We start from the raw sequence: 16,488 nt of genomic DNA on the forward strand, positions 1-16,488 counted from the left end.
GAACGGCCATCAAACATAACCAGGGAGAGATCAGACCAAAGACCCACTATGTTACGTGGCTATCGAAACACGGAAGCTATGATATTAATTTGAAAAACGCATACAACATTCGATTTTTTTTTGTTTTCCCTGGGATTGATCTCGAGTTCCTTGGCTGTAATTATAACTAATACCGTCCAAAAGATCGACTTGAAGTCATCAACATTATAATCGTTCAATCAAATACAAAAACAGCAACGTCCTTATCATAAAGAAATAAGGTCCTATTTTATTTATCTTTATCCTTCACATGTAACTTAGAAAACGCATCACTATTAAATAATTTTACCATCAAAATCACGTCCTTATCACAACGCACTAAAGTTCAATTTTGATACTAAACTCTAAACATATTGTGTGTTTGAATATAACAGTTTCCTTATACGAGTATAGCAAAAGCTGAACTGTCAACACGAACGCTTCGCAAACACTTAGAGCTAAAGGGATGACGACGAAATGTCATTACATTAGGGTGGTATAGGATACCTATATGCTATTGCGTGTATAAGAATATACGGTATATTTTGTTTAGTGTTTAGTGCTGGTTTTTGGGGTTCCGTATCAAAAGGGGAAGAATAAAACCTTCTTGTTGAGACTCCGCTGTCCGTCCGTAAGTCTGCCATCAGGTTTTATGTTATGAATAACTTGACAGTTGCAAGTTTATGACCAACTAGCTGTTGCCCGCGACTTCGTCCGCGTGGTGAGAAGAAATTGCGACTATAACTTGAGATTTAAACTATCCTATCTCTCAAGTTGGATCGAACTGCACATGGTGTGCGAATTTTATTATAATCGGTTAAGTGGTTTAGGAGTCCATTGAGGACAACTAAGAGATAAACATATACCATGACGGAATTTTTTGTAGACCTTTTTAAGTTGTACAATACTGTAGTAGGTACATTGTTTTGATCTATCTCGTAGGATTCAGTCAGCGTTTGCAATGTAAGCGCAAAAAGTGTGTTTTTTTACGACCTCACATTAGAAACCTCAAAAATTGTAGCCTATGTGTTATTCTGATGTATAAGCTATATTGTGGTAAAGTTTCATTCAAATCCATTCAGTAGTTTTTACGTGAAAGAGTAACAAACATCCATACATCCATACTTGCAAACTTTCGCCTTTATAATAGTAGTAGGATTTCAAGATTTGACATTGATTGTTTATGACAGTACCAACTCTTGCTTAATCTCACCTATTCTTTTTATGTTGTGGTCGAGTGACGTACGCACGGGTTTCAAGGTGTCGCTAGCTCTGAGGTCCCGGGTCCGATCCCCGGTTGGGTCAATGTAAAAATTCACATTTCTATGGGCATGATATGCGGAGGAATGAAAATCATGTGGTAAGGAAGGCGTTAAGCATGGATGTGGATGGATATTGGGGAAGAGGACGACCAAAGAAACGATTGATGGATTGTGTGAAAGACGATATGGCTGTAAAGAGTGTTTCTTGTGAGATGACGGCCGATAGGAAGGTATGGAAGAAGATAACATGTTGCGCCGACCCCAAATAAAATAATTGGAATAAGGGCAGGGGAATGATGATGATGATGAAGTGCTTTACTTTGGGTTCAGAACAAATTCAATGTATGTGATGTTGTCCGCATTTTTTTTTAAATATAGTGAATTTTTTCCTGCACGCATAGGGTTCGATCCCCGCCTAGGACAAGCGTTTGTGTGATCCACGAATCCTGATTCTGGGTGTCTTTGTGAATGGGTATTGAATTTTTTTGAAACCCACCGCGTGACTAGCATTACATATCTTAGAGTGGATACAGTCTTTTGAGAGACAGACAGCGGAGTCTTAGTTTTGCGGTTCCCTTTTTACCTTAGTATCCTTAAAATAAAGGTATCTACCTCATGAGACATTTAATTAAATCACAGTAAAATGTAATTAAATTATTCTCATTCTTACAACTGCCTGCCTAAGTTTGGTAGGCCTTGTTATAAAAAGGAAATTAATTAAATAAATGCGAAAATTAATTTCGTATCTGGCCAAATTAGTTTTATTGAATCATCGCTCCCAACATCTTAAATTAATATTGTCGTCTTAGTAAGAGAGATGCTACTCTACGCGATGTATAGCGCTATACCGCTTCTACAACCATGATTATATCACTTTAAAAGGTGACGGACATAGGAACCCACGTTTTTTATTGTGACACACACATTTACAGCTTTCATACAACCATAATACATACAATCATACATGATAAAGTTCTGAATAATTTTAATTAACCATTACTAGTTTATCCGGTGAACTTCGTTCTGAAGGGCTGATTTTATTTAGGAATTGAAGCCATGCAGGCCGACAACCAAATGTATAGAAAAATATTATTCAAATCACCCCAGCTGTTTAGGAGGAGTTTAGTGACACACACACGTACAGTAGAAACATGTTTTATAGCTAGCGAATTTCTGACGTAGAAAAATAGTTTCAATAGAAGGGGAATAAAAAAAAGAAAAATGTAATTACTCCGGGGGATGAAAAACAAGTGTCCGGTTTGAAAACCTAACTAACACGCACAGAATTCCACGAAAATCGGTAGAGCTATTTTTAAAGAGTTTAATTACTACATACTACATTAGATGGAAAGAGAACGTCCTATATCCAAATTTAAAGTAAAAACAATTTTGACTTTCAAATTGATTCATTGGTACATTGCTTTTACCCACAATACCTCAAAACGCTTTAAATTCCCAATTCACCATCTCAAAACCCAGCAATAATCACGAATTACATTTTGATGGTGCTCTTCAATCATCAATAAGATTATATTTATTTATAAGGCTCTGGGAGTTAGCCATGGACTAGTCGCTCCCGCACCCTCGCCTAGTACGGTCGTGTGGTTCCCTCGCTAACTTCGCGATACAAATTGTGCTATACATTTAAAACATTTTGAAACGTTTTGTGTAGTGCTGTATTTTGGATTACAGTTCGTGTATTAAAACTGTAAGTAAATTAACATTTTTTTTCTAAATTTTGGAGTTTCGATTTTTGTTTTTTAAAAAAGGTTGTATTTTTCTTAGAATTTCTGTTATTTCATTGAGCGTTAGAAGAATTCAATGATATAAATGTTTTTTTGTCGACTCAAATTGTTGTCAAATATATTTTTTTGACGTTTTTGTGATGATAACCCGTATCCGTTTTCCACGAATTTAAAATTATGATGTTTTATCACGATATGAAATTTATTTGTTAATTTCAGTGGTTAGCCTATTTTTAGAGGATTTTTTAGTGAAAATGGGTAGGACGACACGTGCGTGACTTTTGCTATTTTTCAGCCTAGAATTTTTAGTACTCATTACCGGTGTTTTGTATTTAAAACCGCATGTTTTATTCGAACCACGTTGCTTTCTATACAATGACTTTTACTACCCACACAAATGAATTCATATTGATATATATGTATGTTTTTAACATACATAACTATAATGCATTAGCTCCTTGTCTAAACAATTTCGGGACAAGGTTAGTGTCCTATCAATTGTCCTTTTTAACCTTTTGACTCTATCAAAGTTGTCCTTAGTATTGAGATGTGAAATAAGGAGATTCTTTGCTATATATTCAATGATACTATTTTTTTTCATATACTGTGGTTAAATGTTAAGCAAAGAATTACTGAAATACATATGAAAAGTATTAAAATTGTGATAGAACTCGGTTTAAAAAGGTTTTATTTGTTGTCAAAATGTAGAGTTATTACAATGAAAAATATTGTAAACAGTTTTAAGAAGAATTAACCTCAAACACAAAATTTCTTAAATTAATAAAATGTATGTGAGTAATATTAATATTAAAATACCTTACACTACTTTTACGAGGTAGAATTATTTATAAATTGCCAGCTATTTTAAGGATAAAGGCTTTTAGCAAATGGAATAGTAATGGCGGCGAGTCCTTTTGAAAGTTCTGGAAAACTGAATGTATTGCAAGCATTAATGGCCGCTCTTATTATAACATAAAGATTTAATATTAATTTTTAATTATTGAACAGTGAACGGAAATGAAGATTATATTTTTAATGTAACATTTGTTTTTTAGTTTTGTATTTCACGATGAATAATATTTTTTTTTCAAATTAATATTTATCTGCTATGTTAATAGTAAAATTACAATCGAAATAGTCAATTTACCTTGATTATTGGTTGACTATTTAACGATATAAGTTGGTTTTTTCTTTGATTTTGGTCCGGACCATACATTGAGATGATACAATCCATGATCATTACAATTCTAACAATTATCATGGGATAGTGTTGTTGAGTAAATAATTTGGAGGAGGTCAGATAAGTAATTGATTCATAATAATCATACAAAGCGGCCATGCCGCTAGCTGGCTGCAATGAAGTGGACGGACTTTTTGATTAAATTAATTTGAGTATATATATATTAATCCTTATTTACTAAGTCGCACACTGTTGACTGCCAATTTCTCCAGATCTCGTATCGCAGGGCTGTCGGTAGAGATATCTTAATAAGTAAACAGTACCCTTATACATCTAATTTGGTATTGGTGTGTTTTTTTTTCAGTAATTTGTAACATAAATAATAATTATCATTATAATGCTGGAATGTCACACTGGCGGTCAAATGTCTCCCAACTCTTCTTCAACTTGTCTCTCTTGTGAGCCACGAATGAGCAGGATGAAATAAATAAATTATTAAATAAATTTATATCCATTTTAACTACCAACTATTAGTTGCTATTAGCTGTTGAAATATAACAAAAACTCCACAAAGATGTTAATAAGCAATATGAATATAAATAGTATCAGTTTGCGATCGATCTCAAATAAGTTTCCTTTCAAGACATCCGGAACACAAGGCTCTATAGGTCGTGCGTGAAAACAGCTGTTCATTGAATATACGAGGTCGTTGACTTGCAGTAACATCTATATTTTGCTTTCTATTTGTGACAAGTATTATCAGACATCACTGAACATTCCTAATTCTGTCCTCAAATTTATTCGTTTCGACTTTAGTTTTTTTTAAAGCAGCTCGTAGCTTAACTATAACTGCACAAGTTGATGGACCACAGGCTAAGCTACATTTGATACAGTCGGTCCGTGGATGGGTGACCATCTATGTCATTACGGGTTCTTCTGTGTTTCGGAAGGTGCGGTAAATTGTGGGTCCCGGCTGTTATTTAAACATTTTTGACAGTCGTTACGGGGAGACAGATTACTAGTCTAAAGGGTGTCGTGTTGCCCGGGTTGAAGAGGTCAGCTAGGCAGTCGCTCGTTGTAAAACACTGCTACTTAGCTGTATCTGGTTAGACGGGACGCCGACGCTAGGATGATAATCATGTGTTTGAGCCTTTTCAGATTATAATGGAAATAGTAACTTATGGAGTTTCTTGCTAGTTCTACCATATCTAATTGAGGTTGATAATGGAATTGGAGGTTAGAATGTCATGATTTCAAAAAAACATTGTAAGTGATTCTACTTATCAATCATTTTTGGGTAATTTCATTTTCTGGTATGTTCTATTTGAATAGAAAGACGTCTGTTTGGCACCCAGTCCACACTTTACTACCTACCGTACCTTACACTAACATACCAACCATTTCTCCCCAAGTGGCAAATCGAAAAACGTGAACCTCAGTAGATGACTCTCAAATGTGTGACAGGTTAACGTCAAATCAATACATTTGAATATTATTTATAAACCCTTTTCCATATAAACTTTGAAGAATACGTCTTTGTTCTTTAAAGTGATAATCTCAATAGCAGCTAAATAAATCCAGAGTAAGTTGCATGTCTGTTAATTGCTCATAGTTAAACTAACGCGGAGGGTGAAAAGGTTAATTGTAATGCATTCTCGGTTAAATTAGAACATTCCTAACCCGATTTAGAAATGGTTTTAACTGTTGTTGTAATTTAGACTACCATTTTGTAGTGTGAACCTTTATTGTTAGTTTTTTTTGGTAGTTTTTTATGGTTCCTTAACTGAAGAGTGAAAACGGAAACGTACTACTAAAGGTGCGTTATCTGTTCGACGGTCTGTCACCAGGCTGTATCTCGTGAAACGGGACGGCTTGGCGGTTAATATTTACATAGATGATGTATTTCAATTGATACTATTCTGTAAAGAGTCTATAAATAAATCATTTTAAGTGTAGATATTGTGCCAATGACTGTTATAAGTAAAAATACATTCATTTCATTAAAAAGATTTAAGTTCAATTAAGCCTAAAAGGTTGTCTTTTAAATATTTAAGAAGATGAAACCAACTAAAATTCATATGAGACTTCTAGAGGTCACATAAGTCAATGACCTCAACATCAAGGTCATACAAAGAAGTTTTTACTCAGTCACAAAAATAAATCTGTTAAAACCATTGTTTGAAGATAGCAAATCAAATTACCTCGAATTTATTTTCATTCGTTTAAAATAAAGTTAATCAGAAAATAAATAACAGTATAATTTTCTTACGCAGCGTATTTTCAGAGACAGCATCGCTTATGCTGACCGTACATATGAATAAAACGTCTTGGTTTTATTGCTGTTTTTGGCAACCGTACTTTATGGTCTGACCCCTACCAAAGATAATCTCGAACGCATTAGTGTCGAGATCTTAGATTTCGAATGTGATTTATTTATATTTGATAAACATTTTTAGAAAATCTTACAGTTCATTTTTGGGTTTTTGCTTTTTGATTATCTGCCTTTTCATCTTACGCGGCAAGAGTCATTATTGGCCGTTGTTTTGAAATAACCATTTTCTAAGAGAATCCTTTACCTTTCTATGATTTGGATCAAGTGTCAGATATTGTAAAATACAGAAAAGGACAAAGCTAATCATAGATCGATGAAAGAAATATAACTGAAAAGGATTAAGAGAAAAGTTTATTATAAAGAATCATACAACAAACTACTCATGAATACAAAATTACTATTTTACAACAAAATTGTATATATATATTTCACTTGGACAATCACACGTGCACTTAAATTTAAGCAAAAGCTTGTAAAAAGGTTAATATTGATAGCAAGTAACCTTAGGTAGGCCGCAGTAAGATATCATTTGGACAACCAAAATCAAATATTTACCTAACAGCATTCCACTCAAATCTCACATATACCGAACTACACTAAAAATCTATTTTCTCACCACATAAATCTCCAACACTGTTACGATTTAATATTCTCACATTGACATTTTAATTATACATTTTACAACTGTTTCAAATATTCCTAGAAACGCAGAAACGCATGGGACTGTGTTATTGCATTACGCTTTGACTTGGCATCCTGCCCCGATGGTCTACCATCACATATTAAAGTAGACTTATGTACGTGTGGAAGGGAGATGGAGTTCTACGCTCTGTAGTGCGCTGTCCCGCTTCCTCAAGTAACATAGTGCTACTTTTAAAGAATGGTTTTAGGACAATATTATACAGTCTGATGGGTTCACTAGACTAGACTAGATTGTCAGCCATTTTGGTTTTTGGTGTTGCTATTTTGAGAGCGTGTGTGTCAATCAATTTTATTTAGGTGCATAGTCGTATATCTTAGTTAGTCTTCTTCTTTTGTGTTTTAATAGTTATTATTAAAGGACTGTTATTTTGAGAGATGAAATGTATTTATGAATGCCTGTATGATACATTTTACCACAATAGTTGGTTAAGTGAGAGTATTATTTTATTGGTTACAAGGAGGGAAAATTTGATCATTTTAAGACAGTTGATACATTGGAGATTTTTTATGTGTGTGTTGTTTTCTTTGCAACCTTTTGAAACGGTAAATAAACCAATTCTTAGGTGCATCAGCATCTTCAGCCTTTATCACCCTCTCTACCTATACATTTCGACGTATCATTCTTACCAATATAGTCCAATTCCCATCTTTATTTCAAAAACAATTCAAAAGTGAGTCTTAATCGAGTTTCTACAGTACGGTCAATATAGTGAGACCCTAAATAAGCAATGAAGCCGCTACCTGTGAAGCTACGCCACGAATAACGTACCCAATTGGTACGGCTCCCCACAAACTATTACTGTAAATTGCTCAAGGTACAACTGCTTCTACTATGATCTCTTGTAGTAGGACTGTTGACGTTGTTAGAGCGAGACACGGCTATACTAGAGCGCTGTCTCACTTCCACAATGATGACGGTTTTGTATTAAGGACTTAGTAGAGGTATTGAAGACAAGTGTGATTATGACCTAATATAGAGAATTATGTCTTCTACTTTTCCCTAGTTTCTGAATTTCGTGTGAAATTTAGACTCAAATAAAACGTTCTGTGCCATATGCTTCTTAAAATGTGTCTTAATTTGTTTTCAATAATGGAAATATAACCAATGTTTTAAGTGAGCAGCAAAATTAAATATCATTAATTGAACGGATATAAAGCAAATATGAAAATTATCAGTTAGATGCAAACTTGTCTTATAAATATAACCTGAAATTTTCGTTTTAAAGGCTTATTTTACTCTTTTGTTTAAAACAAGTCGCCTCGCGTGCGTTCACCATCATTCCCCGGGTCGTATAAATTAACCTATAATTTTGAATCCTCAATTCGGTTGTATAAAACTTTGTGCAATGTTTAAGCAATTAGTGATGCCCCTTCCAAGTTTGGTCCATGGGGTAGCAAGCTGGGGTCCATAATAAATTGTAGAATGAAAATTCTCGTGTTTTTTGATGAAAGCGTTTCTGTGAGAACTTGGGAATTAAATTGTGATTTTCTTGCAGATATTTTGAATGTTTACTTAGGGGTCATTGTTAATTTTTGTATTGACTAAAATTCGCTTGTTTTGAAGGTTTGGATGAGGTTTTTTTCACTTACCAATTGCACTGAATAAAGCCACATTTGTCCTTTGAATTGAAGATTCCATTATACACCTTATTCTTGCACCAGTGAAGTATATTATTGTAATAACAAATGGTTTTGAGATTATATCCCATATTACTGTTGCTAAAAATAGGTCTACCTGTAACATTGGCATAAGTAAAACCTCTTTAATTAAAATTGGTTCAGTTTCGTCTCAACAATATAATTTTACCAGCCTGTTCCTTTCCTAAAATGAGGTCACACACTTTCTGTCAACAAAAAGCCAAGAACAGAACCTCATTTCTAGTCTCCCCTAAATAATATTGCGAACAATCTGTTTCAGACAAGTGTGATGGGCACTTGTCCCAAACTTATTGTTTGTCAAACTTGCCCGAGTAGTGACGGAGTGACGTCATGTGTGGGATCCAAGATGGCGGTGAAAATGGTCGGCTAAAGACATAAGGGATATATTCCGTCTGTCTGAGAGTAAAATTATTTTTGACTCGGATTTTTTTGTTGGAATCAAACTTATCTTGATAACATGGCAAAATTGATTTGTTTGTTTTTTTTTTTGTTTTCTGATATCAAAACGCTTAAGAAACGTTACATGCATAACTAGTGACTCTCGGTGCACTGTTCCAAAATGTCATTCCCATGGAGGAACGTAGGCAAGAAAATCCATAGCTTTATAAAATTCAAAAAAATATACAATAATGTACAAGTCACAGATAATGACACCTCAGTAGAATTGTAATTTCTATCTTTTGTTGTGAGATTCTTTTTGAACTGAAACGTTCGGTTTATAGAACCTTCGAAGGAGCTTCAAGGTTATAAAAGACATGAAACTTGTAAGCAAATATATTTTATTGTCTAGGTGCTCCTTAATAATTTCCCTGAAAATGTTTATATTTTCCCTGTGTCTTTCCAAAGACTTCATGTTTTCAATTTCACTGGGTTAAGCTGAAAACTACAGCTTTGTTCACTAAAAAAATACAGTACCTAAATGATAAATGTATGTAAATACTACCTTAACCTAACCCTAAAATTTTAATAAAATATGAGTACATTCATAAAGTTTTAGCCTTATAATTGGATAGGTCATGAATTATTCCTGAATTGACATTGACCTTTACTTAAATTGTACTTTTTTGTAAGTCTTGGAGGCTAGTATATAATTATATTTTTTAAGCAGTGACAGCCTAGTGGTAAGATCGCTGGGCTGCTAAGCCAAAGGTCTCGAGGTCGCTCCCAAGGCTCACGTCGACTTTTCGTATGTTGTGTGAGTTTTTTTCAAATAAATAAAATTCAAAAATGTTGATCCCGCGCCTGTACAGAACCTGTATTTTTTGTATGAATATACATAGTTTTTTAGTAAAGTATAGGTTTGTGGCAATGAAACATAGCATTGGAATATAGGTTGATGAGACCCTGGTCTAATAAATCTAGCCTACATCTTCGGGCAACTCCGCGGGTCGCAGCTAGTATCACATTTTTCTTAATCATTAGAGCCAGCGCAAATAAAATACGAAGCAAAGCTCGCTGGAATCGTGAGAAATACTCGCCAAACAGTCTTAGCACTGATTATAATTATCTTAGTAATACAGACGGATGCGGATGAAAAGATCACGCTTAATCTTATCCAGTTATTATACTCGGTGATCATTGTTATAATCTTTACTAATATATAAAGTTGAAGAGTTTGTTTGTTTGTTTGAACGCGCTAATCTCAGGAACTACTGGTTCAAATTGAAAAATTATTTTTGTGTTGAATAGACCATTCATCAAGGAAGGTTTTAGGCTATATACCATCACGCTGCGACTAATAGGAGCGAAGATACAATGGAAAATGTGCAAAAAATAGGGCAGGTATAAATCATAACTTATATCTTCTAACCACGCGGACGAAGTCGCGGGGAACAGCTAGTTGTCAATTAAAATGTGAACCAATTTTGCCATAGGTTTTGCCAAGAGTGTGTCGACTTATTCTCACGGGATTTGGCTAATGAGGTCGGTTTTTGCAAAAAATATTTATATAATCACGTTCTATTGAGTTGTTTTCTCGTCAAAAACGTGGGTAAAGTATGTGTCACTGTACTCCCGTTGATAGACACAGCTTGATGCAGCGTTGATACGAAATTCTCGAAGATGTCTTGAGAATCTTTCTTGAGCACTGCTGCTCTCAGGGGTATTCCTTTTTCTAATTCATGGAAATGGGGGGCAATTTTTCCATTCTTTTCTCGAAGAAACTTTTTCATAAAACTGGTAACTATTTAAAATAAGACCGGGTTTCTCCTAACGTCCTTGTAGCCGTTATATACGTACCTAGGTACGTTTCTTTCTCAACTCAATTTGAAAAACCAGGTTGTAACGTAAAAACCTCATTTCCACGTTCATAGCTTAGAGAAAGTTAAATAACACACACCTGAATTCTTTTACGAGGCTTTTTGGAGGCGAGGCGAATAAAATTTGTTATACTATAAAGAAAACAAGGAGGGTTAAATTTACGTTAACATTGCTAGGGTTAAGTAATGAGCTGCGCCTAACGGGTTTGTGATGTAATTGTGTGCTTTTTTCTATGTTACAAATTTGTTAACATTGTTTTATTGTTAATAGTCACTATTGCCACTTGTTGCTATGATAAGTTTTTCTGTTGTGTATATTTAATATCTGTTTAGATAGAGTATGAAAGAAGCGTGTTTTCTTCAAATGATTGTTCTAAGTTTTGATACCTTTGTGCATTTTATCTAAATATCTATGTAAACCTTCGAAAAAAGATTGAATTACCGATAGGAGAAATTTGAAACTTCTTAAGCATTTACTAAACATTAATAATCACATTTATTTCACAAAATTGAAAAGGGATTACACTATACATATATTCCGTCTCTTAACGTCAATAATACAGACCTTATCTTGATAACTGTCTAGAAGTTAATTTAGAAAACAGTTCACTTAATTTCCATGAAACCCTGTGTAGACAGTATTATTTTTAGAAGTTTTTTAAAGCTAAAAATAAAAACCCGTTAAATCCAGTACAATACACACAATTTACCCAAAAACTACGTACTTTAAACAAAATTGAAAGCCGCCTTTATTTTTGAAGTCGGTGAAAAGCCATTACCGTCACGCATACCTTTGCCCTTGACGTTATTTAATTTAACGTTTATTGAATAAGGAAACACCTATTTGTCATAATAAACGTCGGTTTCCACATCGCGTAGGTACGGCTCGTAACAGGTGGCATACATAATTTTGTTATTTATTACCAACCCTTTAATAGGACTTGATGTCGCGATGGAGGGGCCAGCATTGTGCCTTGTGGGATCCCGCTTGTTAAATTAATAGTAATTCTAGGATTTGAGTAGATAGAAGAGTATTTTTCACGTGTAAAATAATTGCTGTCTGTTTTATTGTTAATCAACTCATATGCAAGTAGAGTTTTTAGTAGGAAAATTTTGTGGAATGTATTTTAATTCGATCTTAGAGCACGTGCAGGTTATAGTCACGTTTATCAAACGCTGTTCTTAGATAATTAAGTCATTGGCATTTTGTCAAGGCTCATAATTGATGCATATGATGACTCTATAAAAGTATTTGTGACTCTTGTAAATCCGATGATGATGAAAAATGACTCGAATGTCGTCGTCGAGAACTGTCATTAGAACGAGGTAGGAACGAATATTCGAAGCAACAACTGTTACAAAAAGTCAATCAACAGACAAACAGTAAACAGACAGACTGTTATATACATACTTATTTTGTTTTATCATGTAATGCAAAATACATTACAAAGTTTGTGAGCCCTGAGTGAGGCTATTTCAGTTTCAGCGTTGCAAATAGCCGAGTAACACGGCAAATACACGTTGCAAAACTTTTTACTCTTTGGTACGTAATTAGTTAGCATTTAGAATATGCTGGTATTTGGGTTTAAAACCGACGGCATAAATGTAGAATAAAATAAATTTCAATTAAAATTTTCTTTTAGTTTGTATTATACTGCTTGGCGATTTTCATTTTGTGTTTTTCAATAAATAAATGCAGTGTAGTACACTTTTTTTAATCATTTGTATATCAAAATCGACTATACTATTTAATAAAAATGCAACTCATGTAACACTATACTTCTTTTTTGGGCAGTCGGCTTAAAGATAAGATGGCAAATGGTAGACGGTTTTAATAACATCAAAATAGTGTTGCGGATAGCATTAGGGACGCAGCAAGTCTCGAACCCGCTCCTTCGGGAGCAGCGTCTAGACAGCCATTAGGATTCCAAGACAACATACACATTAATCTTTCGTTAGCAACGTCTGCTACGAGATGAACGAGAATTTTGTTTCACATTTAAATATTTCGCGTTTCTGTTTATTTCAAAGCGAAAATGTTACCTTAGATTATTATTTAAGGCTTCCGTGTTAAAAATGTTCCGGGTAAAAACGGAACCTTATTACTGACACATGTCCTAAGCTAAATGGTTGAAACCATTCTGCTGCATTCTGCTTTTATTTCTGCTACAGTTATAACAACTAATATTAAAAATGAAGACCGAGGTTGAATTAAGCTTGTACCATTTATTTGTCACCCAACCGATCTATTGTAACTTATTTGCACGGAACTCTTAAGTGGCTTTTGGAGATCTTTCTCTACATAAATCTCCACAATACAAACCAGCGTTCTTAAACGTTAAACCAAAACTGTAATTATATCATTTTCCTTGAGAAAAAGTCAGTTTAACATAAGATAACTTGCTTAAGTTTCATTAAGTTCACAAAATAGAAGTCTCAAATCAGTGTATAAATAAAATATGTATATAGGTATATCTGTAACCTGTTGTGCCTAACCTCCGACTAAAAATATGCATAAGTCTTCGTGATGGTAGCGAGCCACCACAAGGTCGGCCACCTGTTTGTCTGTTTGTTTGTTCGATACGGAACGGTAACACACGGAAACTGTTTTAAATTGTTTGACCCAGTTTTTACTTTACGGTCAATCATATAGATCAACTAGAGGAAAAGGCGAAGTCCTTTGTTCAAATAAAACGACTCCCGCAGTAAAGAATTTAATCCTTATGACGCGGATTTACAAACATTCAAGTCACATGCTCAAGGGCAGCCAGACTGAAGAAAAGCATTGCTGTATTGTTGGATCACACAAACGTTGTTCAAACTTGCGACGCGTTTCGCTATGTGCAGTCGAAGAATAAAAAATCAACATATAAGGAGAGAAAGAGATGGTACAAGATAGAGAAAGATGGAAATGCTATACCTATTCGGATACTTGGAAGCGTTTGCGTCTGATTAGAGGAACGTTTCGTATATCTCTTCTGGAAGTGCAGACTCTACATTCTTGAGAATTTTTGTTTTGCTACGAAAGCGTTCGTGACCTGGGAAGTCTAATCATTGGTGAAAGGAAGCGTGGAAGTGTCGTGTTTTGTAGCAAAAGAGTTAATTTGGCTGAAACGTCGTGTTGTCAGGCGAGGCGATATGAAACATATGGTTTTTGTGAATAAATCGTTTTCTGATTTTGATAGAACGTGGATGACAATGTACATGTATATGTAAGTAATGTATGTAATCTAAAATCAGCACTGATACGACCCAAAAACTGCCTTATTGAATTAAAAAAAAAACCTTCCAAAAATCCTTCAACCATAATTAGGATGTCGTTTTGAGTTATTTGATGATTTCTTATTCGGAAATATACCTGTAAAAAGGTATATTTGTATTCAGGTAATTCTACAAAATAACTAATCTCTTCTCTGTGTATAACTGACTACTTTAGTTTTTATGTAACCGAGTCCATACATTTCAAAAAGGAAAATTCAAATATTAAAACGAAATATAACGGGTCGTCAGTTGCTCGCTTTCATGGAACTATCGGCATTTGAAAACTCAATACTCGGTATACAGGGTGTTAGGTTTAGTAGGAAATATGTGGAAACGTATTCATGGAATCCACACCGTGGAAACAGCGAACCGGATATGTATTCAAAATGTGTTGGCATTTGTATTGTGAATTTTTTATTAGAGTTGAGTGGAATGGGTGGGGAGAAGTTAAAGGTGAAATTAAGCGTGAACTTAGGGTCTTGTATCTTACTTTAAAAGGTTATGAACATCTTGGTAATGGTCGACAAAGTGGTTTTGCTTAATCGTTCTTGTTTTTCTGGTAATAACTCTAGTCCGGATTTTTTTTATTCTTTTCACCTATTTTATTTTTATTTATTTAGTTAGAAGGAAAGAAATAGTTCATTTATCTGGCAAAATTGTAAACAAACTTATTTCAAAACATTCAAGTGTTGATTGCTCTGGGATAATTTACTCGTAATTGTGCAATTACCACTTATATTAAGCCCTTAGCCCCAAAATTAGTCATCTACTCAGACTGGTATATTACTAAATTCCTGCTGTCTATCCGTCTGTCCGTCACCAGGATGTGTGTCATAAACCGGAATACAGAGCTGAAATTTCATGGATATTGTATATTTGTTACCTCTGTAACTATACATACTTACCGAGGCTAGCAGCCATTAAGGGGTATAAATTTATAGGCTGACCATTTTTTCCCAAGTTTTTTTTGTCCTATTACCACGAAATACTCTGTATTGGAAGTCCGACCGTTGACCGGTTATATATGTGGAATTATCTAAAAGGAAACTCTACTTTCTGTCACAGCACAAGCCTTAGACTATAAATCTTAATTACGAAACGACTCAACATTAGTACATAGTTGACTGATGATGAAGTAACGCGACCTTTGCTAATTGCGCCTCATTAAGAGGTCTGATGGTGAAGGTCATTGTAATTGCTGGAGTTATGACTCTTGATTGTAGAGTACTGATAACCCATATTGTCGTTATACGTAGAACTATTATGCATATTAAAATGTGTATTTTGATAAGATTTTTTGAAGAGATTAGGAATTTTGAAATATTTTTAGGATACTTAAACTGCCCCACTGCTGGGCTTAAGTTACATCGTATGTAGGGTTTGAATACACCTGGCTTGCTAACGACGATTTTTCATACTAATATTTGGAATTTAGAGTATGAAAGTTGGTGTCAATTTTTGTAAATTAAAATAGTACTTTCTTGTCTTGGGTTCGAACCTGCAAGCTCATGCATGTAAATCCATTCACAAACCCAACACGACATTTTTATTTTCAATCCTAACTTGATACATTTCAACAAAAACCAAAGTTAAGTAATCCATTTCGTATTCAATTTATGAAAAAGAGATTTATGTCTTTAATAATAATAGCCCTTTTTGATGTCTAAAAATAAAACCAGTCTTCACATACAATTTAAATGAACATAAAACATGTATGAAAAATTTATGCTCAATATTGTACAACCATTTCTTATGTCCAATAGAGTTTCAAGAGCCTCTTTAAGTTATCGCTACGTGGCTACGATATTGCTACGCGCTACGAAGTCGTAGCAGAAAGGCAGGCTACGTCTACGAAAAGTCGACTTCACTTCATAAAATATTTTCTTTTCCTACATGTTTTTAATGTCATTCAGGTACTTCTTTTTATGAAAAGAAAAATTGGTGGCTTTTGAATTTTAGGCCTTAGGCTCATTGATTTAGTGTTCACTTGCAAAGTAATTTTCGAAAACAATTTTTGTTTTCATTATTTTTATCCAAAGCTAGATACACAACTCTCTCTAAAACTCTACCA

General features: G+C 34.2%; 1 protein-coding gene across 1 annotated transcript in view; it reads left to right on the top strand.

The window, feature by feature from the left end:
• Window positions 1–2,526: 2,526 nt before the first annotated feature.
• Window positions 2,527–16,488, top strand: part of LOC113505075 (sperm surface protein Sp17-like) — a 187,157-nt gene continuing 173,195 nt past the window's right edge. Inside the window, exon 1 of the mRNA XM_026887584.1 lies at window positions 2,527–2,988. The gene's annotated coding sequence lies outside the window, so the exon portion shown is untranslated. The remainder of the gene's footprint in view (window positions 2,989–16,488) is intronic.

The sequence above is a fragment of the Trichoplusia ni genome, chromosome 24 (assembly GCF_003590095.1).
Source record: "Trichoplusia ni isolate ovarian cell line Hi5 chromosome 24, tn1, whole genome shotgun sequence".
Lineage (NCBI taxonomy): Eukaryota > Metazoa > Arthropoda > Insecta > Lepidoptera > Noctuidae > Trichoplusia > Trichoplusia ni.